Source organism: Peromyscus californicus, unplaced genomic scaffold, assembly GCF_007827085.1.
Source record: "Peromyscus californicus insignis strain IS unplaced genomic scaffold, ASM782708v3 Scaffold_10__1_contigs__length_136768540, whole genome shotgun sequence".
NCBI classification, from domain to species: Eukaryota; Metazoa; Chordata; class Mammalia; order Rodentia; family Cricetidae; genus Peromyscus; species Peromyscus californicus.
Window position 1 is genome coordinate 50844127 of NW_026294391.1, and position 25522 is coordinate 50869648.

At 47.0% G+C, this 25522-nt stretch overlaps 1 long non-coding RNA gene, 1 other non-coding gene and 1 pseudogene across 3 annotated transcripts; 1 reads left to right on the forward strand and 2 right to left on the reverse strand.

Moving 5' to 3' along the window:
* The first annotated feature begins 1126 nt into the window (after window positions 1-1126).
* On the forward strand, window positions 1127-13546 carry LOC128107186 (uncharacterized). Of its 2 annotated transcripts, XR_008216996.1 has the most exons (4): window positions 1127-7186; window positions 8045-8143; window positions 8324-8396; window positions 8844-13546. It is a non-coding gene; the product is annotated as an uncharacterized LOC128107186 (long non-coding RNA). The 2 variants fall into 2 exon arrangements; XR_008216995.1 differs by having other exon boundaries at window positions 1132-8143.
* A 2261-nt stretch (window positions 13547-15807) lies between these two features.
* Window positions 15808-25437, reverse strand: LOC128116699 (melanoma-associated antigen D4-like; annotated as a pseudogene).
* On the reverse strand, window positions 21246-21370 carry LOC128118247 (small nucleolar RNA SNORA11). Its single transcript, XR_008221070.1, has one exon. It is a non-coding gene; the product is annotated as a small nucleolar RNA SNORA11 (small nucleolar RNA).
* Window positions 25438-25522: the final 85 nt, after the last annotated feature.

The window sequence follows — 25522 nt, forward strand, 5'->3', positions numbered from 1 at the left end:
GGGAGGCATTTCATACCTGGCACTAAGGTTTTTATTTGGCAACCTCTGGCTTCTGGAAGAAACATTATCCTTTCTGCAGGGTAACTCCAATTAAACTCTTTTATACTTACATTGGTTTGCACTCCCACCAATAGTTAATGAGGGCTCACCTCTTCTCACATCCTCACCGACCTTTGTTGTCACTTGTTTTCTTAGTCTTAACCATTTCTGATTGGGTAGATTAAATCTAAATGTAGTTTTAAGTTGCATTGCCCTAATGACTAAGTGGATCAAATACTTTAAAAACTATTCTTAGCATTTGTGTTTGTTCTTTTGAAAATGTTCTGTTCATTTCCATAGCCCACTTTAAAATTGAGTTGTTTGTTTTCTTGGTGTTTAATTTTTTGAGTTCTTTATATACCTTAGACACCAGTTCTCTGTAACATATAGATGTGAAGACTCATGCTCTACCCCCTGATTCTGTATATTGATTCCAGTTAATTACCAGTTTCTCTTGCAGTATAGAAACCTTTTAAGTTGATGAAGTCCTGCTTGTTGAGTGTTGGCCCTATTTTCTGAGAAAGTCGTTATCTGAGCCTGTCCTGAAGTGTGCTCCCTAGAAGTTTCAGAGTTTCGGGTCTCAGGTGTCACAGTAAGATCTTTGATCCATTTGGAATTGATTTTTGCATAGGGTGAGAGATAAGAATCCAATTTTAATCTACATTTAGATACCCAATTTTCACAATACTTTTTGGTAAGGATGCTGTCTTTTCTCCAGTGTATATTTATGACACTTGTCAAAAATCAGGTGGCAGGGCTAGGGAGCCTGCATGGGACCAGACTAGGCATTCTGCATATGCGTGACGGTTGTGTGGCTTAGTCTACTTGTGGGACTCCTGGCAGTGGGTACGGGGCCGGTTCCTAATGCTTTGGCTGGCTTTTGGGAACCTCTTCCTAATGCTGGGTTACCTTGCTGAGACTTCATATGAAGCAGGGAGCTTAGTCATACCTCAACTCGATATGCCATGCTTTGTTGGCACCCATGGGAAGCCTGCCATTTTCTGAACAGAGGTGGAGGAGGGGTGGATTGGGAAGGGGGGCAGAGGGGAGGTGGGGGAGGGAATGGGAGGAGTGGGGAGGAGAAGCTGTAGTTGGGTTGTAAAATAAATGAAAAATTTAATTAATAAAAAACTGAAAAAGAATCAGGTGGCTGTAGGTGCATGTACTTATATCTGGGTCTTTAGTTCTATTTCCACTGGTAAATTTGCCCGTTTATGCGTCAGGTACAATACTGTTTTCATTGCTGTGGCTCTGTAATCTTTGAAATCAGGCATGGCAATACTTGCAGCAGCATGTGTATTGCTCAGGATTCTTTGTGCTACTCATATGAGATTCAAGATTGTATTTTCAGTATCCATGAACAATTCCTCTGGGATTTTGGTGGAGATTACATTGAGTCTGTAGATTGCTTTTGATAGGATGGCCAGTTTGTTTTACAGTATTCATCCTATTAATCCACTTGCATGGAGGTCTCTCCAGCTTCTGGTGTCTTCTTTAAGTTCTTCATTGTTTTAAAGTTTTCATTTTATAGGTCTTTCATTTCCTTGATGTATTAGTTACTTTTCTGTTGCTATGATAAAATACTATTCCCAAAAGTGACTTATGGAAGAAAGAATTTATGTTGGGTTTATGGTTCCAGAGGGATAAAGAGTCCATCATGGCAGGAAGGCATAGCAGCATCAGGCATCAGGCAGCATCAGGCAGCATCAGGCAGCTGGAGCAGGAAGCTGAGAGCTCTCGTCCTAGCTATAAGCAAGAAGCAGAGAGAACAGTTAGGAAGTAGGGCAAGGCTTTAAGCTCTCAAAACCTTCCCATAGTGACACAGTTCCTCCAGCAAGGCCATACTTCTTCAACCTCCCTAAACAGTGTCACCAACTGGAACCAAGTATTCAAATATCAGAGCCTGTGGGGGACGTTTCTTACTTAAACAAGCACAGTTGGTTAGGTTTCTTCCATGGTATTTTATTTATTTAAGTTTAAGGATATTGGGAAGGTATATTTGTCTTTGGTATATATAGCAAGGACATTGATTTATGTATGTTGATTTTTGTGACCTGCCACCTTGCTGAAAGTGTTTATCAGATCTAGGGGAGTCTTTGGGGTCTTTCAGTTACAGAAAAATTATATGCAAATAGGGGTACTTTGACTTCTCAATTCCTTCTCTTATCTTAATGCTCTAGCTAGTACTTTAAGAACTATATCAAATTGGAGTGGGGAACATGGATACCCTTGTTTTGTTCTGATTTCAGTGGAACTTAACTCCAGCTTTTATCCATTTAGCTTTGTAATGAATAGCCTATTATGTTGAGATACATTCCCTTCACCCTAGTCTCTCTAGGGTATTTTTATTAATCATGAATAGGTATTAGTTTTTGTCAAAGATCTTTTCTGTATCAACTGAAACCATCATGTATATGTATACATATATGTTACTATGTATTTTATGTAATTTTAGGTAAATACAACATAATATGATTCATTACTAATTTTTCAAATTATTTGTTCCCCCTCGTTCTGTATTATTCTTCCTCCTCCTTCTCCATTTAAAAGTCGACTCCTTGTTTTTCCCATTTTGCTCTTCAGAGCACTCATAGCCTACTATTTCCCTCTCTAGTGATTGTCCTCCACCACATGGTGCTTTTTTAAATTCCTGGTTACTGCAATGTTACTCAAGGTTACATATTCACATCTGAAGATTTGGGGCTAGGAACCATAGATGACAGACAACATACAGTCTGTGTCTTTCTGGTCTGAGTTACTCTACTCAATATAGTATTTTATAGTTCCATTTCCATGCAAATTTCTTGATTTCATTGCATACATTTTCATTATTCATTCATCAGTTACAGACATTTAAGATTTCCTAGCGATCTTAGTTTGGGTTGCTATTGCTGTGAATAGACACCATGACCACAGCAACTCTCTTTTTTGTTTGTTTGTTTGTTTTGTTTTTGTTTTTTTGAGACAGGGTTTCTCTGTGTATTTTTGGTGCCTGTCCTGGAACTCACTCTGTAGACTAGGCTGGCCTCAAACTCACAGAGATCCACCTAACTCTGCCTTCCGAGTGCTGGGATTAAAGGTGTGCATTACTACCGCCCGGCTCCACAGCAACTCTTATAAAGGAAAACATTTAATTGGGGCTGGCTTACAGTTTCAGAGATTTAGTCCATTATCTTCATGGTGGTATGCAGGCAGACATGGTGCTGGAGAAGGAGCTGAGAGTTCTACATCTTGATCCACAGGGAGCAGAATCAATTGTGTCCTACATTGGGTGCAGCAGAATCAGCTATGCCCTACACTGGGCGTAGCTTGAGCATAGCATAGCAGACCTCAAAGCCCACCTCCACAGTAACACACTTCCTCCAACAAGGACATACCTATTCCAACAAGGCCACACCTCCTCATAGTACCACTCCCTTTGGGCCAAGCATTCAAACACATGAGTCTATGGGGGCCATACCTATTCATACCACCACACTAGCTTTTGTGAATAGAGTGGCAGTGAACACTACTGAGCAAGCGTTGTGGAACAGGACGTTTTTGGACATGTGCCAAGGAGTACTATAGTTGTGTAATATGTTAGACTTATTCCTAGATTAGTGAGAATTCTTAAAACTCTTTCCAGAGTGGCTCTACCAGTTTTGAATCCCCCCAACAGTGAATGAGGGTTCCCTTTTCTCAAATTACTCAACAGTATTTGTTGGTGGTTGTTTTGCTGATCTTAGCCATTCTGACTGGTGTAAGATGAAATCTTAGAGTTGTAATTGAATTCCTCTAATTGCTAAGATTATGAACATTTTACAGCCATTTTTATTTCTTTTGAGAATTCCGTTCAGGTCCATAATCTATTTTAATTGGTCATTTGTTTTCATGACTCTTTATTTTTAAGTTCTTTGTATATTTGGGATAGTAATCCTCTGTCAGATGTCTAGCTGGCCAAGATTCTCACCTACTCTGTGAGTTTCTTCTTCACCCAATTGGTTGTTCTCATGGCTGTACAGAACCTCTTTAGTTTTATGAGGTGCCACTTGTCAATTTTTGGCCTTATTTCTGGGCAAAGTGAGTCCTTTTCAGAAAGTCATTTCTTACACCTATCTCATGAAGGATACTCGCCGAATTTTCCTCTCTAAGTTTCAATATTTTGGGTTTCACATTGAGTTCTTTGGTTTACTTGGAGCTCTTTTTTTTTCTTTGAGCAGGGTGATTTAAACGAGTCTAGTTTCACTCTTCTACAGGTTTTCCCCGCACCATTGTTGAAGATGCTGCCTTTTGTCCAGTGTGTGTTTTGGCGTCTTGGTTGGAATGGAGATGTGACAGCTGTCTAGGGGATTACTGAATTTGCTCCCTGACATGAACAAAGAATTGAATGACTAGGAAAGACAGAAGACAAAGCCACAGAAAAGGGGAAAACAGCAGCTTTATCCTGTCAGGATGGCAGAAGCCTAAGGCTAGAAGTCCACTAAACCGAGGCTGAATTGGGTACTTTATAGGGCCCTTGGTTCCTCTTCTTTCCCCTACTGGTCCTGTCTAGATACCTGCCATTTTTCCTCACAGAGTCTTCTGGGAACCAAAAGCAGCCATCTTATAGAGCCTGCTTTGTTTTCCTTGTTTACCTATGTCCCTCTGACTTTGCTCAATATCCTGTGGTGGTTTGAATAAGAATGGCCTCCATAAGGTCATATATTTGAATGCTTAATCACCAGGGAGTGACACTATTCAAAAGGATTATAAGGATTAGGAAGTGTGGCCTTGTTAAAGAAAGTGTGTCACCGAGGGTGGGCATTTAGGTTTCAAAGGCCCATGCCAGGCCCAGTGTCTCTCTTTCTGCCTACAGATAAGGATATTGCTCTCAGGTACTGCTCCAGTGCCTCTCTGCTTGCTGTCATGTTCCCTGCCATGGTGATAATGGATTAAACCTCTGAAACAATAAGCAAGCTCCCAATTAAATGCTTTCTCTTATAAGAGTTCTCTTATAAGCCCTGGTCATGGTATCTCTTCATAGCAATAGAACAGTGACTAAGACATACCCCCCTCTCAGAGATTGATACTGACTGCTGTTGGAGGAGTGAGTGTTGACTGCTCTACTTACTTTCTGCTCAGAGGAAGTGGAATCTAGAGGTGTCAATTCAAATGATGGGTGGTCCAGAGTGCTGTGGCCAGATTCTAGAGGGCAGTGTATCAGGGACTCTATCTACAGGACCTTCTGTAGTAGGTATGTGCTATAAATAGTTTTGAGTGAAGTTATGTCACTTGGGGTACTTACTAATGCTTCCTTGAAGAGCCATAGACTGTCTAACAATGCCCCCCCCCAAGTACCAAGCCTGAGAAACTTCCTTTCCTGTTGTTGGTCAGAGGAGTCCAAGAGACTCCCAAAACAATATAGGCTATTGCTATTGCCTTTGCTCCCAGAAGTTGAAGATAAATCCCTAGTGTTGATGACATCTTGCTCTTCAGACACAGGACTTGGAGGATTTGAGCTGAACCTGACCTGAAAGCATCTTCCCTGAGGACTAGCTTTCATAGTGATGCAAGCTGCTGAAAGAAGGAAAGAAGGAAGCAATCAGTAGTCCTACCAGTCTGTGAGGCCTGTGACAAAAACATGACCAGTATTGTTAAGGTATCTATAAACATACAATGGTGACACTCATATTCTGGTGGCAACCAGCTCTTGTCTAATTGGACTTACAGCCCTCCTAAACAGTGGAGAAATCATGCCTAGTACTGTAAACCCAGCCAACTACCTGTTGCTAATGAGGTCATGGATCTTCAAGGAGAACCTATTGATGCCATGCCTGATAACAGTAATTAACCTAACTGCATTCTAAATATTTGCCCTTATACCCACAGATAAATATAGCTCTCATCCCTCATTAAAGAAGTTTCTCTTTGCAAAAGACAAGACAATTACAGAAAACTACAACTGGTGAAAATGCAGAGAACAACTGATTGTAGGATGCCCAACCCAAATTGGTACATCTGCCACACAACCCCCAACTCTGAAGTTCATGGAACATCATAGAGGGGATGGAAAGATTTCAAGAGCCAGAGGACCAATAAGTTTGCTGTGGGATTGTGTCTACTAGAAATGACAGAGAATGATACCCATGATACCTCAAAAATATGGCTGCCAATGGACCTGAATAATGACCACACCAATAGGCATGCTTACTTTGAAGGGGGAAATCTCATAGGACCCGTAGACAAAGAACTACAGGCAACTAATGATGACTGAAGAAGGGATAATTAGTCTTCCCCCAGGAATGAGCCTCTAAATTTGTTATCCACAAGGGATCAACCCTGAAAATCATATACATACAAGTAACAGTAAATAGACTCAGAAGATTGTATTTATATATTTATGTATATGAAAGAATAATAATAAAGAAAAAGAGGCCATGAATTTGAGAGAGAGTTAGGGGCAGACATGAGAAAGATTAGAGAGAGGAGGAGGAAATGATATAATTATATTTTAGATTTTTTAAAATTGGAAAAGAAAAGAAAAGAGCATGGTAGAGAGAGATGAGGCTGGACTCATGACCCTTATCTCTTGCACTACTCTCTGGTCTTCCTTAATGGTGAGTCTACCCTGGAGTTAAATAGTCCTTCTTTGTATACCTACATATCTAGAACTTGTGTAGTTATTGATGTCTATAAACATACCAATTTGTGTGTGTGAACTTTACCTAAAGGAACTAAGCAGGACAAATGAAACAGAATTCAGAAAAAAATATCTTAAGCAATTTCAATGATTGAATTGCCTCTTGTCTTTCCATCCTTCCCCCTTCCCTTCCTTCCTGTCTTTTCCTCTGTTCATTCAGCTCTTTCCCCCAGTCTCAATTCCTTGTTGCCTTACTCTTTTCTTAGTGATGTGAAAATAGTTGTGTGGTTGTTCACCTGTTTTCTTCATTACTATCCTCTTGCCTAAAAGATCTCTTGGGCCAATGGGATACTTTTATGCCAAATCCCTGTGACTTAAGAAAACTCACTGGCAGCAGTGTAGAAGTTTGCTGAAATGTTTGCATATGGTGACTATCCTGGCATGTACTCAAGAGGGACTGGCTGGCTTTGGACAAGATCCTGTTGCATTTTCCCAGGGATCAGCTGTGCATCTTGACTGTCTCTTGAGAGCGTGTTGGAATCAGGAAAGGTATGAGCATCAGTCTCTGCAAGGCTCAAAATATCTAATGGAGATCGTGCCTACAGAAAGCAGATGTGCTCTACAGTGGCTGCTTACTGTTGCTCTCCTTGTCAAAATGGACATAGTAATTTGGAGATGGGGTCATAGCTCTTGAGTGGGGTATGTTCATATGTTTGAGGTGAGCAAGGACATGTCTTTGATCTACTATAAAATAGTCCATTGAGCAGCATGTGGCAGGTTAGAAGGTCGAGGTCAGTGCTTAGCTTTGTTGAGCTGTGCAACTGTCCTTATCCCATTTGAGGGAGCAGAGTCGGGTCACTATGGGGAAGCACGTGTCCAGAAAATAGGGTTTGCTGACCTCATTTTGGGTAGTTAAAAGTGCCGCATTATTGCTGAAATGACTTTGGCACAGCAGAGTGTGACTTTCTCTCTGAGTTCAGCCTTCTCTTCCACATTATGCTGCTGCTTTTGCTGCTGTAACAGCAGTGGTGAAGAAAGAGGTAATATTTGGCCTTCCAGTGGGAGCAGTAGTGGTACAGCAATCGAAAGCATATTAGAAGACACTTTCTGAGGGCAATTTTAGGTTATTCTTAAAGATACTCCCTAACAGATTCATGGTATACGTTACTATTTGACTTCTTTTGCTGCTGTAATTAAGAAAAATGTCTAGCAACAGGTATACAATGATTTCAAACAGAAACCCTTTTGATAGTACCAAACCAAAGTCAAAAATGTCCTTCCTTCACTTGGAGCTTCTTTCTCCCCTTTAGTGTGTTCCCCCCTAGAGTAACATGGCATCAAACAGATAGTTCCTTGGCATCCAGGGATTTTGTGCTCTGTTTTATATGTATGCCCTGACTTCCCTAGATGATGGACTGCACGCTGTGAAAAGAAGTAAGCTGTTTCCTCCCAGGTCGCTTCCAGTCGTGGTGTTTTATCACAGCAGTGCAGACCCTGAGATTCCAGGTATGTAATTCTTCCCATGGGTCAGGCCTCAAATCCAGTCAGAAAATAATTGGCTGCTTCCAAAGCAATCTTGTCAGTATTGCACAAGTGGGAGCATCTTGCCCTTTAGGGTGCTTTTATAGTACTCGGGATCCAGAGCTGGGTAAGGCCGTTGATGTCTTATGTCTTTTTTCTCCACAGCCTGCACGGGACCTTCCAGCACTATGAACACCAGCCAGCAGAGAGGAAACTTCCAGCTTAGGTCTAGCTTGATGTATGTATGTCCTGCATGCAAGGTCTGGGGTTTCATCAGTAATAGGGTCTTGCTGTCTAGTTCCGGTGGGTGACCTACCAAAGGCGGTACCCTCCATTGTTTTAGGAGCCTCTAGCCAACAACTCAGAAGGAAATAGCCCACAATTGGTGGTGAAATTTTTGTTTCAAAATCTGTGGCTTTTGTGAGCAGCATTATCCATTCATTTAGGGTACCTCCATTCAAAAGTTTTAGCTCTCTGATTGGACTTAAGCCCTGCTCAATGAGAGGGAAACCGTGCCTGGTACTGAAAACCTAGCCGACCACCGAGAGCTAGTGAAGTCGTGGATCTTGGAGTAGAACCAACAACCACCACTTTACTAAAGTAGCATAATACCTAACTGTATTCTAAATCTTTATACTCACAGGTAAGTGTAGGCCTCACTTACGAATTTTATTTCTTTTTGCAGCAGACAGAGACTATTACAGAAAACAACAACCCATCAAACTGCAGAGTTTTGGAGCCTGGTTCCAATGGATACATCTACAAAGCAACTACATCCAAGGCTCTGGGAATATTTCAGGAGAAGGGACAGAATGATTCTAGGAACTAGAGATTCAGGGAACAAGCTGTGAGGCTGTCTCCTAGTAATGCCAGAAGTTACCCATAATGTCTCAGCAATGTCACTGCCCAAACATGAGCTGAGCAAGGACACCAATAGACATGCCTGATTGGACAGGGGCAAGCTGAACTAGGCCTCAGCCCTAGAAAAGCACAACAGCCAACTAAGGAATACTGAGAGCTGGAGAAAGAGTCTTCCCCTGAGAAGAGTAGCAATTGTTAATCCTGTACCAAATGATCAGTCCTGGAAACATACATACAAGTAACATGATAAAGACTGAGCAGGTTGTATTTAGAAATTCATATATATATATATATATATATATATATATATATATATATATATATACACACACACACACACATATATGTATATAATATATATACATATATACGTGTCTATTATATATACATATATATAAATATATAATATATATACACACACATATATAAAAACACATACACAGATGCGTGGAAAAACAGTTAATGAAAAATGCCATTAATTTGAAAGAGAGCAGGGAGGGGTATATGTGAGTCTTTGGAGGGAGGAAAGGAAAGGAAGGAAAGATGTAATTATAATAGCAAAAAAAATTACATTTTTTAGTTTCCTTCTCAATTGACTAACTCTCTGCATGGCTGTTGCCTATGTCCTAAGTTTTAGTTGACCTTTTCCCATAACCCCATTGCCCATAGCACCATCCCCGTTTAAGCCATTTTAGCCCGAGAGTCCCCCCTCCCAACTCCACTCTCATGTCACATGCATTTTACTGTCCCTTCCCTCAAGACCTCCTCTCGTGGCTCCTTTCCTGATCCCTGACTTCTGCAGACACTAACTCCTATTTAAACACAGAAATGGAAAACTAAGAAGCTAGGGTCCACATGCCAGAGAATGTATGCGGCTTCTGTGGCTATTTTGACAGAGGTGCCAAAAGCATACATTGGAGAGCAGGCAGCCATCCTCATTGACACACAGTCCTGGAAAACTAGATATGCACGTTTAGAAGACTAAAACTGCATCCCTATCTTCCATCCTGAAGAAAAATCAGCTCCAACTGGATCAAAGACCTTCATATGAGACCTGAAATTCTGAACATGCCAGAGGGAAACATAGGGGAAATTCCTCAGGAGAAGGGTATGTATAGCCAAGAACCTTCTTAAAAGGTTCAGTAGCTCAGGAAATGGGCTTCATATTTGGCAGATGGGATCATGAGGCATTAACAACATTCTCCACAGCAAAAGCGAGCAAATTGCTGGAGTGAAGAGACAGCACTCAGAACAGGTAAAAAATATTTACTACATATCCATCAGGCAGAAAATTAATGAATAAATAGATTCCAACAACTACAAGAGAACGAAACAAGTCAAAAATCAGTGATTAAAACAAACACATTTCTCATGCATACTATACGACATGCATGTCAACAAGAGGGAGACTGTGATAAGAATAAGGAGACTAGTAGGTGGGAAGAATGAAATGAGGAGAAAAAAGAGTGTATGAGGTTGAAAGTGGCTAAGGTACACTTTGTATTGGAACATGAAGAGTATTAGACGCATTGCTATTTGCAGGGTGTGTACAGCATTAAAACATGGGTGAATAAGTCTGGCCCACCTCCTGAGGCCATGTTGATGTCCAAGAGCCGTGCTGCAGCTGTGCCGTGCTGCTCTGGGTGGCCTGCACTGCCACCTGGGGCCATGGTGACCTCTGGGCACAGGCTGCTGCAGAGGGCCATGTCTGGGTCCATTCTCCTGCTGCAGCCAGAGTCTGTGTTAAAGTCCATGGCCCATTTCACCCCCAAAGGTGGCACCGATGCCCAAGTGTGGGCTCCTAACTGTGGCTATGTTGGTGCCCGAGGCCCATGCCACTGCTGGGGCCATGCTGATCTGGGTGTCCTGAGCTGCTACTCAGGACCATGGTGAAGTCTGGGCCTGAGCTGCTGCCAAGGACCATGTCTGGATCCGGGGCCCTGAAGCAGCCAGGGCCTAAGTTGATGTCCGTGGATGGCTTCAGTTGCCACAGAAATCCATACAGATTCCCAGGGTCCAAAGCACCACCTGAGGTCATGTTGGTCTCTGAGGACCATGCTGCAGATGGGGCCATACAGATCTTAGTGGGATGCCCTGCTACCCAGTGCCCTGGTGACAACTGGTTAGGGCTTCAACTGAGGGCCATGTCTGGGTCCGTGGCCTTAATGTGGCCAGTTGCTGTGTTGATGTCCTGGCTCCTGTTACCATCAAAGGTCATGTAGATGCCAGGAGTCTGGGCCACCACCTGGGGACTTATTGGTGTTGGAGGGCGATCTGAGTGGCCTGGGCTGCTACCTGGGGACATGGTGGCATCTAGGCCCCTCTGCTGCTGAGGACCATGTCTGGGTCCTAAGTCTAAAACAGGCAGGGGTCTGTGTTGAAGTCACTGGCCTGTGTTACCACCAAAGGACATATAGAAGGTCAGAGTCTGAGCCACAAAACTGTGGCTTTGATGGTGTCTGAGGGCTGTGCCACTGCAGGAGCCATGCTGATCTGAGTAGCCTGTGCTGCCAAGCAGGGCCATGATGTTGTCTAGGTCTGAGCTGCAGAGGGCCCTGTCTGGATTCGTGGTCCTGCTGCAACTGGGATCTGTGTTGATATCTGTGGCCTGTGTTTCCACAGGGGGCCGTATAAGAACCATGCATGATGGAACCCAAGGGTCAGGCTGAGCCAGCCCTGCCCTAAGCTGGCCCTGCCCTCTCTGGACACCGCAGCAAAGAGCTGGCCCCAGCACTTGGGAGAGATGGCCCTACCGCTCGCTCACCATGGGTGTGGGAAAGCTGGCCCTCACAGCATGGGCATGAGAGCTGGCTCTGCTGCACACCTGAATGGGGCAGCCCCAGGGGCCAGGTCTGACCAGTTCAACTACCACCCAGGCCCACATCCAGGGCTTTGGGTTGGCCCACCCTAACATCCACCCCATCTCTGACCTGCCAGAGCACGTGAAGGGATTGGTCCTGTGGAACATTAAGCACAGCATGTCCATGACTCGGGGTGCCCTCCTGAAAACCAAGAAGCACTTCAGAGAGGGTCTAGTGATGAATGTGTACCAGAAACCAGAAGTCTTGAACCAGACCATTGCAATGAACATTTGCAAATAAAGCTGATAGGACAACAGGGTATACTGCGTGACACACTGAGGCTCCCACTGCCACCAAGACAAGTGAAGAGGTGTTGGAGAGGCAGAGAATACAGAGGAGCAAAGTGCTTTTGTTTACTTATTTAATCTCCTGACCATGGATGTTAACAAAATGGCTGGCCTCCCACGGATATCCACTTGTAGTAAGACAACACCTTGCCTTGTGTTAAGGCTGTTCAAGGCAGCCCAGTATGAGGAGTAGGGTCCCCCAAGCCTGTAAGAGTCAGAGACAGCTCCTGCCCCACTGTTAGTCCACAAGAACACGAAGGTACACAACTGTCACATATGTACAGAGAGCCTGGGTCACTCCCATGCAGGCTCCCTGGTTGTTGGTTCAGACTCTGTGAGTTCCTGGGAGCCAGGTGAGTTGATTCTGTGGGTTTTCTCATGATGTCTCTGACCCCTGTGTCTCCTACAATCCTTCCCCGCTCTCTTCAGCAGGATTCCCTGAGCTCAGCCTAATGTTCGGCTGTGGGTCTCTGGGTCTGCTTCCACCAGGTGCTGGATGAAGCCTCTCTGATGACTATTGACTAGACACCAATCTATGAGTGTAGCAGGATATCCTTAGGCAGCATTACATTGACATTTTTTCTTCCACTCATGTATGGTTCTATCCTAGGTCTCTGGGCTGTCCAGCCGCTGGATTCTGGCACTCCAGGCAGTGTCAGGGGTGGGCTCACTCTCGTGACATTGTTTGTTTGGTTTGGTGTTAATTTTCTTTTTTAATTTACTTTTGAGTAGGGGATGATAAAATGGTGAAGGGATAAAGTGGATATCGTGAGACTGAGAAATGAGTGGAATTGGGGTGGATGATGTGAAATTCCCAAAGAATCAATCAGGAAAGGCTGTGTAAAAAGAGAAAACAGGGCGGTGGTGGCGCATGCCTTTAATCCCAGCACTTGAGAGGCAGGGCCAGGCGGATCTCTGTGAGTTCGAGGCCAGCCTGGGTTACCAAGTGAGTTCCAGGAAAGGCACAAAGCTACACAGAGAAACCCTGTCTCCAGAAAACAAAAAACAAAACAAAACAACAACCCAAACTAACAAACAAAGAACAAACCAAAAGAAAACACCAGCTCTGGGGGGAGCCCTCAACTTGATCCCAGGAGGTACAATATAAACAAACTGTGAATGTGAAAAATGTACAGAACATGGGTGAATAGGGCTGGAGACATGGCTCAGAGGTTAAGGGCATCTTGTTCTCTTGCAAAGCACCAAGTTTTATTCCCAGCACCACAAGACAGCTCACAACTATCTGTAACTCCAGTTCCAGGGATCTGACCGCCTCTTCTGGCCTCTGATGCTACAGGCACTCATGAATTGCACATACCTACACGGGGGCAAACAGTCACACGTACAAAAATAAAAATCAATAAATCAGTAAAACATGATACCTCAGTGGTTTACTGAACATAAGAAAGTATGCATATGCCCTTGCCTAAGATGGTGGTGCAGTTGAGCAATCCTGTGTCCATGTTTGTAAGTAAACACAGTGGTTGATGTAGGAAGTGATAGAGGTACATGTTTACATTCACAGTGGGAAAATCAATTCCTTAGAGGAGAAAACGTGAGGAGGGGAGGTGGGAATACAAAGCCACTTTTTAGAGCACATGAGCATGTGAAATGTGGAAGAGAGCAGCACAAGAAGACGGGGGAACCCAGGAGGGAGCTGTGCTCTGCAGAGTCCTTGCTAATGAGAGGACCACACAGTTAGAGGAAGGCTGTTGGGAGCGCTCCTTCTCAAAGCTATCACAATCATGAAGAAAAAGGATGTCTGGGGCACCGAAAGGGGTGCAAGGCACGGGAGAGGAAAATGGGGCGGGGAAGCAGTGCCACCTGACTAACTTAGCAGGAAGGCTTGTCAACAAAGAGCAGCACACTTGAGAAAGAACAGATGATGGAGAAGGGTCTTACATAAAACCGAGAGTGACACAGAGTTGCATGCGGATGGAGCAAACCAAACACCAGTGAAGGAAAATGGAAAGGTGTGAGAGTACAGAGACTGCTCCCAGACGTTAACATTTGGAAGCATTAAAGAGATCAGAGACACTAGGAGAGCCGCCCTGTTAAAGGTATAACCCTACTCAAAAAGAAATACTGACAACCCGCATTTCTGTATCTGGTCACGCTGAGAAGGAAGGTTTAGATGAGCCAGAGATGCATAGGGATGAGGACTGAGGTTCGAACCTCCGAGATCTAGAATGATGAATGGTAATGTGGAGTGGCAGGATGGATGAAGGCCTGCGTTCACTGAGGATAATTCTACATCCTGGATGCACGTGTTTCTGTCCCTCTGTGTCCAGATTCTTAGACCTGGAGGAAGGTGAGGGTGGATGGCTTGTTGAGAGAGAAAAGAAAGGGGGGGGGGGTGCTACAGTACAGTCAGCTATTTGGGGTTGTCTTTCTCCTCAGCAGAGGGAGGAAGGGGAACTTCTCAGGAAGCAGCAGGGAAGCTGTGGTCCTGGAAAGACTTCAGATGGAGTCTCACAGAGGACTAACGCTCTCGTAGTGCGCAGAGGATGGCTGCTTGTTCTTGGCCTCTGGGAACATACACACAAAGCAATCGCTTCCTGGCCGTTTTGGTGCACACTTCAGTCACCCTGGTCCCTTCCCACTGTTTGCTGAGGTCTGTTACGCACACAGAGCTTGAACTCCTGGGAGTGCTGTGTATATTTTGGGGGGTGGAGGGGTGTTGAGGAGCAGCAGAGACAAGGTAAGCATTGCCTTCCAGAATGGCCATTCCTCTCTGGGATCTTCTCCAAAGGAAACAGGCATCTGGAGTCCCTCGGTGGCTGTGAAACATGGAGGACTCACTGGCACATGGGACCTCAGGAGTGCAGAGGATGGATGCAAACACTCCTTGTAAATACTGATTGAATGCCTCCCAAGGCCCCTGGAGGCCAGGAAGGTGGTAAGCCTTGGTGTGGTTCCCTCGCATGAAGGGCACAGCCATGAATTTAGGTGGCTCATCTCAGGTGGGGGTGAGTTTCTTGACCTAATCATCCAAGACGGTCCAGGCCAGGGGAAGTGCCTGGTGGGCAGTTGAACACCAGGAAAGGGCAGAGTGGCTGGGCAGATGGACGTCCAGACAGGCACCTGAAAAATGAGAGTGAAGGGAAGAGAACCTGGGGGCTTGCCCCTGCTTTTGTGCAATGCTTTGTGACAAATTCATGCTGTCAGGCCTCTCATGCTGACCTGGCTCTGAAATGGTGCAAGAAGACAAAGGTCCAAGTTGTCTCCTCAGGAGAGCCGGGCGGTTGGGGGGGGGGGGAGCGGGAGGGGTGGGGGAGAGCTGAAGGGCAGGCTGAAGCAGTTGATGTGTTTTCTACAAGCAGGAAACTGGGCAGTAGCCCCCCTGGAGTCTGTCTCTTTAAAGCCCAGTAGACTAGGAGTTGGAAGGAAGTGAGAGCCTTCCAGGCTGATCCCCTCATCAGGACATAAGTTCTCTCAGGTCACAAAGGAGAAGAGAGACACCTCTCATGTCCCTCATGGCTCCACTGGTGAGGATTGAAGTGCACCTGTAGGGGCAAAATGCTGAAGCCAGGCTGGGATGTGGGTTTTTGTCCTAAAATTGACTGGAAATCCAAACAATATGACAGAGGCAAGAGGGTGTGGAAAGGGGGGAGCAGCTTGAGAGTGACAGACAAGACAGCTAGGTGTGACGGTCATAGTTTGGGGGTACAAAGCCCTGTTGGTGAGGGGGAGTCAGGGACCAGGTCTGCAGAGCATCCTGCTGCAGCATGCGGATGTAGACGTTCACTTCAGAGCTCTGTACCTTCTTGTCTGCCCCCACCAAGCAGCGATGGGAGGGCAGGGTGGAATTGCGAAAGGTCCCATTTTCCCCGTAATAGAGGCTTGTGTACTGCAGAGGAGAAGAGAACACAAGCACTTCTCTGCTTCCTTTTGTCTCATATTTAGTCCCTAGATCATGAGCCTCAGTTGCCATGGGAACTGAAGCTGAGTGTGTGATGCATTCACTGGGCTGTGGGAGAAAAGCAGAGCTGGTCCTTGAAATAAAGCCCTCTGGGAATAGAGATTTTAGCAAAGTGTTCCCGTTAAGAGAATTAGTAATTTCTAGAAATATATCGATCTCTGGGACTAACAACAGATAGGAGGAGTGGAGGGCAGGAGAACGGGAGGGAGGGAGGAAGGGAGGGAGGGACGGAGGGGAGATGGGAGAGAGGAGAGACAGGAAGAGGGATAATGGGAAGGAGGGAGGGAGGGACACACACAGAGGGAGACAGAGCTAGAGAGGGGGAGACTGAGAGAGGGGGAGACTGAGAGAGAGGGAGAGAGGTGGAGACAGAGGGAGAGAGAGAGGGAGAGAGAGCTAGCCCCCCTACCTAGGATGTATCTTTGTGGTGTATCACACTGATGCTGCCTGGAACACAGGATTCTAGTGCGTGAGGCTGCCATGAAAAGTAGTGGGGAATTTAATTAGAATCAAGGCTGTCAGGGGTCCCCCGAAACTTGCTGTTTTGAACCATTTTGGCAGAGGAAGCAAGGAATAGGTCTAGCCAAGACCTGCGTAAAATGTACTGTTAACAGGCATGGCAAGCTGTAATGTGACACACAGGACAGGGGATGAGGCATCTTGTGCCCCTTCCCCTTGGCTTCCCTATCTGCTTTCAGAGGGTCTTCACAAAGAGACCCAGGCTGCACCTCAGATGGAAAGTCTCCTGTGCTCTTCATCAGTAGCAAAAGGAAAATACAACCCGTGGTCCAAGAGGAAATCTCTGCAACACAAACACTGGCAATCCAACAGTAAATGGGCAAAGCCATTTGAACCTGTCTCCATGGCAACCCGAGAAAAGATGTACATGGGGCCTGGAGAGGAGGCTGGGGTCAAGTTCACTGAGGCATTGCCAGAGCTGGGTCAGTGATCTCTGGCAGGCCATGCTCTCCTCTGCCTTGCTTTCCTCCTTTCGGTCACGGTGTCAGGCAGGACCAGAGAGCATTGGTGAGAAAGGAATGGAATTAGACGTGTGCTTAGGTAGATGGGGGCGCGGTTCGGAGTGAAGACAGAGTGTGGTGTGTGGGTGGCAGGTCTTGCCTGCTGGACCCCCTGGGTTCCTCCATGGTATCAAAGACATGCTGCCAGGTCCGCGGCAGGCATCGTGTCCTCAGAGGGCTCTAGCTTTCAGTCCCGATACTGCTACCTCCTGGCTACCTCAGACTGAGTGGCCTCCATCTTGGGGCCTCTGGTTCCTCATCTACAGGATGGGTAAAATAGATCACCACCCCCTCTGCAGTGCAGATAAATGAAACCATAGGCCAGACAATAAATTGCATATGAATGGCCAAATAAAAGTTCTCCATACCAGTGAGCACTAGAAACCTGTGAATCCACACTTTGTCCTACTCTTAAAAGTGGAGGAGGGGTCAGGCGATCAGCCAGGGTGGAGGAAGAAGCTGTGTGGGAGCAGTCAAACATCATAGGTACTTACTGCTGCCTCAGACCTGTCACATCCAGAGGGCTGAGAAAACACCTGCCCGTCAGAACCTGGTGCCATTGTGGTGGCTGTGTGGGTAAGAGCAGTGGGTGTGTGGGAGCCCTCTGTCTCCTGCTGCTGATGAGGGTGAGGATCTGAGACCTCCAGGTGGCCTGTCTGGCCTTCCTCTGGGACCCACTGTCTTAGTCAGGGTTTCTATTTCTGCCATAAACGCCATGAGCATAAGCAACTTGAGGAGGGAATGGTGTACTTCGTCTTAGTTTGCGGTCCTTCTTCCAGTGAACTCATGGAAGGAAGCTGGAGGCAGGAGCTGAAGCAGAATGCATGGAGGAAGGCTGTTTACTGCCCTGCTCATCATGGCTTGCCCACCTTGCTTTCTCATAGCACTCAGGACCACCTGTCCAGGGGTGGCACCATCCACAATCAACTGGGCCCTGCCACTTTAACCATTAATCAAGGAAATAACCACAGGTATTTTCCCATAAGACTTTCCCAGAGGCCATTCGGTTGGTGGAGTTTTCTCAATTGAGGTTCCCTCTTCCTAAATAACACTAGCTTATCTCATGTTGAAATATAACTAGCTACCACATACTGTCTGAACACTTACCACACTATGTCACTCCATCTTTTCAGCCTGCCTTGGCTGCTCCCCTTCTCCTGGTCCTGTTTGCTCTCAGCAAGACTTCCTGTAGAGTAGTAGCAGGTGTGGATCCCTGGTCAGGCCTTCTTGGAAAGGTGTTCTTGGAGGAGGCTGGGTAGCAGCACCCATGAAGGGATTTATCAACTTTTTGGAGCTGTTTCTTTCTCCTATGTGCTATCCTATCTCAAGCATGCTCTGCACGTGGTGCTCACACTCAGACTCATGGTTTATGGTTAGTGTTCTTACCCCGATGACAGAGAAGATATGTGCCAAAACTTTCAGGAATGTGTCACGAGATCCTAGCCATCCTGGGTACAACAAAACATACCTGGCCTGGGATCCCGTGGGATGTTTTCCGTCCCAAACAGAGGTGGGAACACTGAAAATGAAGTTTCCATTTCTATGTGTTCGTGTCTCTGCATTGTCTATATACCAGTTAAACATTGCAAATCAGTGACTGTCAAAATCCCACTATGTCCATGTGGCCAAATGTCAAGCCTAACACCAGAAAAACAGCACAGGCCACCAAGGTGGATTTCCTCCCAACCTCAAAGTCTGTTGCAAAAAACACAGTTGGGTCCCAGGTGTGGTACCTATGAAAGCCCCGCCCCCCACTCTAAAGGGCTCCAGTCTGGTATACTGCTCTCCTGTCACTGTCTTGGAATTCTTAACTATATTTTTGCCAACAGACCTGAGTTTCACTTTCCACTAGGCCTTACAGTTTCTACAGACACTCTAAGTCCTGATCTCAGTGTAGCTTCCATGGGAGCTTCTTCTTGGGTAAGAGAAGCAATGTGGAGGCAGGGGCTTTGCAACTACTGCCTCCCTCCTGGCCAAGTGAGACTCTGCCCAGCTTGGCTGTGGACATTCTTGGGACAGTCCAGGAATATCTGGACACTGTCCCTGCTTGCTACTGAACCCCTTCCAGGAGATCAACCTGTCTCTTCCCTCACTGCCTTGTACCTGGAAAATTTGCTTGCCTATACCCCTCCTTGGCCTGGCCTTGGCCTCACCGGGAGACACCAGCTTCCAGGGAAGAGCATCAGAGTCCCTAGCCACATAAAAACTGGGCTGGGTAGGTGTTCAGAAATGTTTTTCTTGTCATATTTTTTCTTTGTCAGCAGTCCCCAGCCCTCTTAATGACTTCAGGGGAGTACCATGGTTGTGAGGCTGGCATCATTTGTCTTAAGACCCTGTCCCATCTAGGAAGTCTTGAGTTATTATCAGAGTGATGTAAGATGAAAGCTTACAGACCCTTGTATCCACAAAGACAGCAGGATTTGGGGGGCAATTAGGCTTTGTGGGTGAGTGCTTGTGCATTCTGGCCCTCCATGCCATTTTTTCTTTTTGTTCTTGGCATCTAACCAGTGCTTCAGAGCAACCCTAGTGTGCTTTCATCTAGATTCCTCTCTGAACTCAAGTTCTTCCCACTCAGCTTGAGACTTCATACCACACACCACCCTGCACATACCCAAGGTCCTTCCTCACAATTGAATCCACTGACTCTGGGTAGTCTGCACAAGTTTCCTAATGAGGAGCTCAGCCATCCACAGGTCTCCTGCGACTCACGCACAGGTAAAGGCAGACATCCACATTAATTTTGCAACTTTAATGTAACACTGAAACCAAAACCACAAACACACAAGATAAAACAGAAAGGGCAACACAGCGTTCCTCACACATGACCTCTGGCCTGTAGGGAGAAAGACCAGAGTGCTATGTGAGAGGGACTCTGAGTGACATAGAGTAGCTAGGTATGGAAGATGGCTTCAGATCCTCAAAGCTGCCAGGAACACAGGAAACAAAGAGAAGAACATAGACTGAACCACAGCAACAAGGGAGAGACAAACAATGAAACAAGTATGCTTCCCCGCCATCAGGGCTACCCTTCACCAGGCCTCCCCCAAACATCTCTCAGCTGCTCCTCAGCCCTTCCTTAAAGCATCATGTCCCTTGGATGATCTTACTGGATACAGGAGAAACTGGTGCCACCTCTGGTGGTTTCTCTAGTCCAGATGCTGGAGCAGGTGCTGAGGCTATCTAAGATGCTGGTTCGGCCCCATCTTTGGTGCTGCTGCTGACACCAGCTCTCCATATGGCTCTCCCATTGGCACGCTTGCTATTTAGGATGCACTGATGATACCTGGCCCAGAATACAAAAGAGATCCTGGCCCAAGCATCACCAAAATCTCCATCTTCATCCCAGGTCAGCAGCTCTGCTTGGATGTTGTCCCAGATCTATGGTCCAATCAAAGCTCCATCCCCAATAATCATCCGGGTCCTCATTTGGGCCCTGGCATGTTCCTTGGTCATATCCACATCCATCTTCTGGAAAGCATCATCCACTGCCTCTAAGAAATAAGCCTTCTACTCCCAGGGATCCTGGTTCTGGTACTGATGTGGGGAACAGAAGTTTAAAGACAGGGCATCCCACATTCAGGGAGCACCTGGTGGCTACCACACCATCCTATGTTAGGCACAATGGCAAAAAAGGACTCTAACTGGAATCAAGCTCCTACTGTTCTATGCCAGGGCTGGGAATCCCCCTGCTCCCAGAACATGTAGAATGACATCAATGAATTTCTAGCTAAATTCCTCATGGACCTCTGAGAGCTTCCTTTGTGATAGAGTCATTGCATAAGGCTTCAGCCAAGGACCAAGCAAGGCACAGATCTCCTGTACCTGTGCAGTGAGTCTCAGGACCGCCTGAGACTCATGGCAGGCCTCATGGCAGGCTCAAAGACTGCAGAGGAACTCATACTCTGATCAGGTGCTGTTGGAGATCTGCTGGTATTCCAGGTACATTGGAGTAAGAAGAAAATATCCTTTTCTTCTAGCCAAGCAGACCTGTTGCTGACCCAATGAGTTCCAGGGCACCCTCTCCTACCCCAGTGATGTGCCCCAGCTTGCAGAAGGGGCTCTATACTGCCTCTCCCAACACCTCAGCATCCAAGAGTAAGAGCTTCACAGCCTTATGCCAGTGGTCCAACTCAGAATCTGTGTAGGATATTTGCTCACAGCAAAGCCACAGTTTTGCTTCTTATCACAGTGGTTCCAGACTTCTGTTGATGTGTTGTAAACAGAGGAGTCATTCTTTAAGCCCTTTGCTCTGAGCACACCCAGGTGCAAGGGTCCCTGGCTAAGCCATACAATGACTAGAAAGGAAGAAACCGGCACTCTTAAATCCCTCTACTTCTCTGTGCGTATACAAGCCCTTGTGACTGTGGGACCTTGTGCATCATGGCACGTGCATATACTTGCCTGTGTCTGTGCTTGCACATTCTCTAAGGACCAATGAAAGGGTGTGCCCTGGCTTTTTCCACTATGGAACATGCTCAGAGCCTCCAGATCTCAGAGTGCAAGTCTCCTCAGATGTAAGATAGGGGAATTTTGTGTGTGAATCTGCACGGCAAGTGCTTGGTGAGATGGCGGTCCTATAACACTCTGCCCCTGCGTTCGCAGTCAACCAGTGTTCCCTTCTCCACCCGCCCCAGAATGCCCTGAATTTCCTCCTCCCACATCCCAGCTATAGTGGTTTGAATGAAAATGACCCCCATTGGCTCACAGGGAGTGGCACTATTAGGAGACATGGCTTTGTTGGAGTATATGTGGCCTTGTTGGAGGAAGGGTGTCAATGTGGGGGTGGGCTTTGAGGTTTCAGAAGCTCAAGTGAGACCCAGTGGCTCACACTTTCTTCCTGCTGCCTGTGGATCCAGATGTAGAACTCTCAGCTGCCTCTCCAGCACCATGTCTGCCTGCATGCCACCACGCTTCCCGCCATGATGATAATGGACTAAACCTCTGAACTATGAGCCAGCCCCAATTAAATGTTTTCCTTTATAAGAGTTGCCGTGGTCCTGGGATCTCTTCACGGCAATAGAAACCCTAACTGAGACACCAGCATATTTGATCACCATGCATGTCCACACCAGAGGCCAGAGGTCCTATACTTTGCACTTCGGCCTAGGGAATGGTCTTCCCCACCTGACTACCACCAAGGTTCCCACATGAGTGAAACAAAAGCATGCAACTCTTACTTCTGCTTTACAAAAGTCGTCAGTGGTGAGTTTTTTTTTTTCAGATCACAAAGAAATGGGTACTTCATTCTGAGGGCAAGTGAAGACACCCATGACTGGTGGTAGCCGCAGTGAGAGGTATGTGCAGGAGCACTCCCTGCAGTAGCACACCCCAACAAAAGGCCACACCCTCATAGCAGATGCCACAGGAACACTAGTCCCAGACACCTGGGAGAAAGGATGGACACTGCCCCCAACTCTCACTGTCTGGGATCTCATCTGGGGACGGTGGGCTGGGAAGGCTCTGGGAGTTCCAGACAGCTACACATCTGTTGTGGTGAGACCCATCTGCTGTCTTCCTAGCTCAGGGCACCAGAGTTCCATCTCAGACTAGTCTAATCCTGGAAGCTCTTTTTTTCTGAGAGCACCGAGGCACAGGACCTGCCCCACCTTGTGGAGTGCCTCCCCAAGGACAGCAGCAAAGGAAGTTGGGGAGCAAGGGTTTGACACACATGGATGGCAGCACAGAAGGAGCAGAGTCCCGTCAGCAGGGTGAGCGCTCACTTTTGCCACCTCAGGTGCCCATTCATGAAAATGATACCCAGAACCACCAAGAGGAAACTCAGCCAGGGAGTGTCCTTGGTTCTAACAAGGAGGAACAGTGACATTGTCTGGAGGCTGCTTCCCCCACACTGTAACCAGCTCTCCATTAGCCTCTTTCGACAGAAGGACAATTCTTCCCCGCCACATGAAGGGTCCTCTTCCCCATCCGAGATGGTTCAAGCTCCACAGCCTGAGACTGAATTACCTCATCCCTAATAGGGGCGAGCTGATCCTCTCTTCCCTGGGTTCTGCATAGTGTAGGGGTAAAGCAGGGAACAGGGCTGGGAGCAGAAGCTTTGCAGAAGGCTATTAAGGTGTGCAAATACAGATGCGGGGTTTCTGGTCCTGTCTGCCTCAAGATCTACATGCAAGCATCTCCGTGGAGGACTAGCCTGTCAATCCCAGACCAAGGAGCAAGCTGCTTTTCACTCAAGCTATGTGTGTAGGTGTGCACCTCTATGGGTGCATGAATGCAAAACCCCCAAAGCAGACAGGCCTGCCCAGCCTGCTACCTTTCCACCTGCAGTCCATGTGTGCTCTTCCTTGAGAGGGAGAGTCTTCCCGGGCCCTTGAGTCCTGAGAGCATACGGGCAGGGGAAGGGCCGCAGCATTTCCTTTGCCTTTCTTACTTCCCCCAAAGGCAGCAGAAGAATCCCTCGTGTAGACAAGAATGGGTGTTCTTCCTTGTCTATTTCCTTCAGTGGATCCCAAAGTTCTACTTGCGGAGAAGCCAGTGAACTCAGACCCTGTGCTGGGTATTAATGCACACAGTCAAGCCCTGGTCAGGACATTTCCTCGGCTCTCAGTTAGGAGTCCACACGTGTGGGAGACTGCAAGAGAAACTGGGGCAAGCAGAGACAGTGAGTAGCATCTACCTTAGGAGACAGAGACACTGGGGAGGACAAGTGTCCCACTGCACTGCTAGAGGAGGCTTCTAGAGCAATCACGAGGGGAAGTCAGACTTGACGGCCCACAGCTTGCCTGAGGGTTCTTATAGCTTCAACTTTCTCCCGTCATTACCCCCTTTTCCAGAGTGTAGGTGCATCTTGCAACGACCTTAGGCAAGTGTTAATCATATTTTCTGATGACATCCTTCAGCATATTTGCAGGGATGGTGGGGGGACGCTTGGCAAATGCACCTGGTCTGAGCAGGGACCTCAGAGACTCAGCCCTTTGGTCATTCCAGCTGAAGGCAGCCATTCCAAGCACTGCGCTGAGAGACCAGAGAAACCACTCCAGCACGAACAGTGGGTACATAAGCAAAGGGATGTTCACAGAGGCACAGACTGTCTACCTGCCTACCTGATGAGTGCCTTCTTGTAGTCCTTAATCATCAGGAATTTCACCAGCTTATTTGCCTGGAGTCACACCAGAGGAAATAAATCAAGACATGGGTAAGCACAGAGTGCTAGCCCATAGGGGAGGAGAGGAAAAGGACAGGGAAGATGGGCTTCTTCCTCTCTTTTGCAGAAGGGTCATGCTGCTCAGGGGCTGGCACGACACTTGCCTCGATGTATCTGCAAACTTGGGGCCACTGGGGACCTAGGTGCTATCTGAGCCCACGGTGTCAATGGGGGCTGAGGTACCATTCAGGTGGAGGGGACCATAGCAGAATCTCTTTCCTCCTCACTGCTCTCATATCCTTCATCCAGGTGCTTGGACTATATCAGAAGTGACAGACACATACAGGGCTTCCAGATGCTCTATTCAAGAATGCTCCTTGCATCCCTTACCCATGCAGGCTCTTGGCAGCAAGAGAAGTACGAGCAGTGGATGGTGCATTCTCCAACCAGACCAGAGACTAGGAACTACATGGAGTCACCAAAACATGCTGAAAAATGTGTAGTGGAGGAAAATGGACACATAAGGGAGAGGGATGAGGAGGGGAAGAGTGAGAGGGGACATGAGAAGACAGGAAAGGAGAGGGGAGGGAGGGGAATGGACAGGAGAGGAAGAGAGAAAGAAAAGCTAGGGGTGAGAAACTACAAATGACAGAGAGGTCTCACCTGCTTGGTCCTCTTGTCTCCCATGCAGAGCCAGGGCTCAGCACTGTGCTGGGCAATGGTGGCTGCCCTCAGGCTCTAGGATGCTTGTGGCTGTTTTGGCCTTGGCAGCAGCTATGGCCATAACATTTTAGGCTCCACCCATCCAGTTTGAGCCAGAGCCTCCCCAGATTTGATGGTCATGCCCCTTGCCTGGCAGGGGATGTCTGAGGCATTCTAGAAGCAGCCCCGGGGGCTCTCTGGCATGGCTTCTTGGGTCCTGGCAGATCTCATGGAGCATGGAAAGGCCATCCCACTGATAATTGCTGGCTGAGTGAAATCAAAGATATCGTTCTGGTCCAGGAAGGCTGTTGAGGCTAGATGGCATCCACCTCTTTGACTCTTAGAGTCTGAGAGAAATCACAGGCCCTACTTGGCCCCTTGGTAGCAACCCCCTGGGCTAGAGGAAGTCTGGGATTACATAGTTGTTCCTGGTGTTCCAGGGGCAGCCATGTCACTGCCACTAACCCTGGGAGATCTGCAGAGACAAATATTATCTTTGGGGTGTCCCCTTGCCAAGGCTGGCATTGACTCCTGGGGCCTGCTGTGGAGTCACCAGATGGTTGGTGACCATTCGATTGACAGACCTACAGACAGCAGCTGCAGCAGCCCA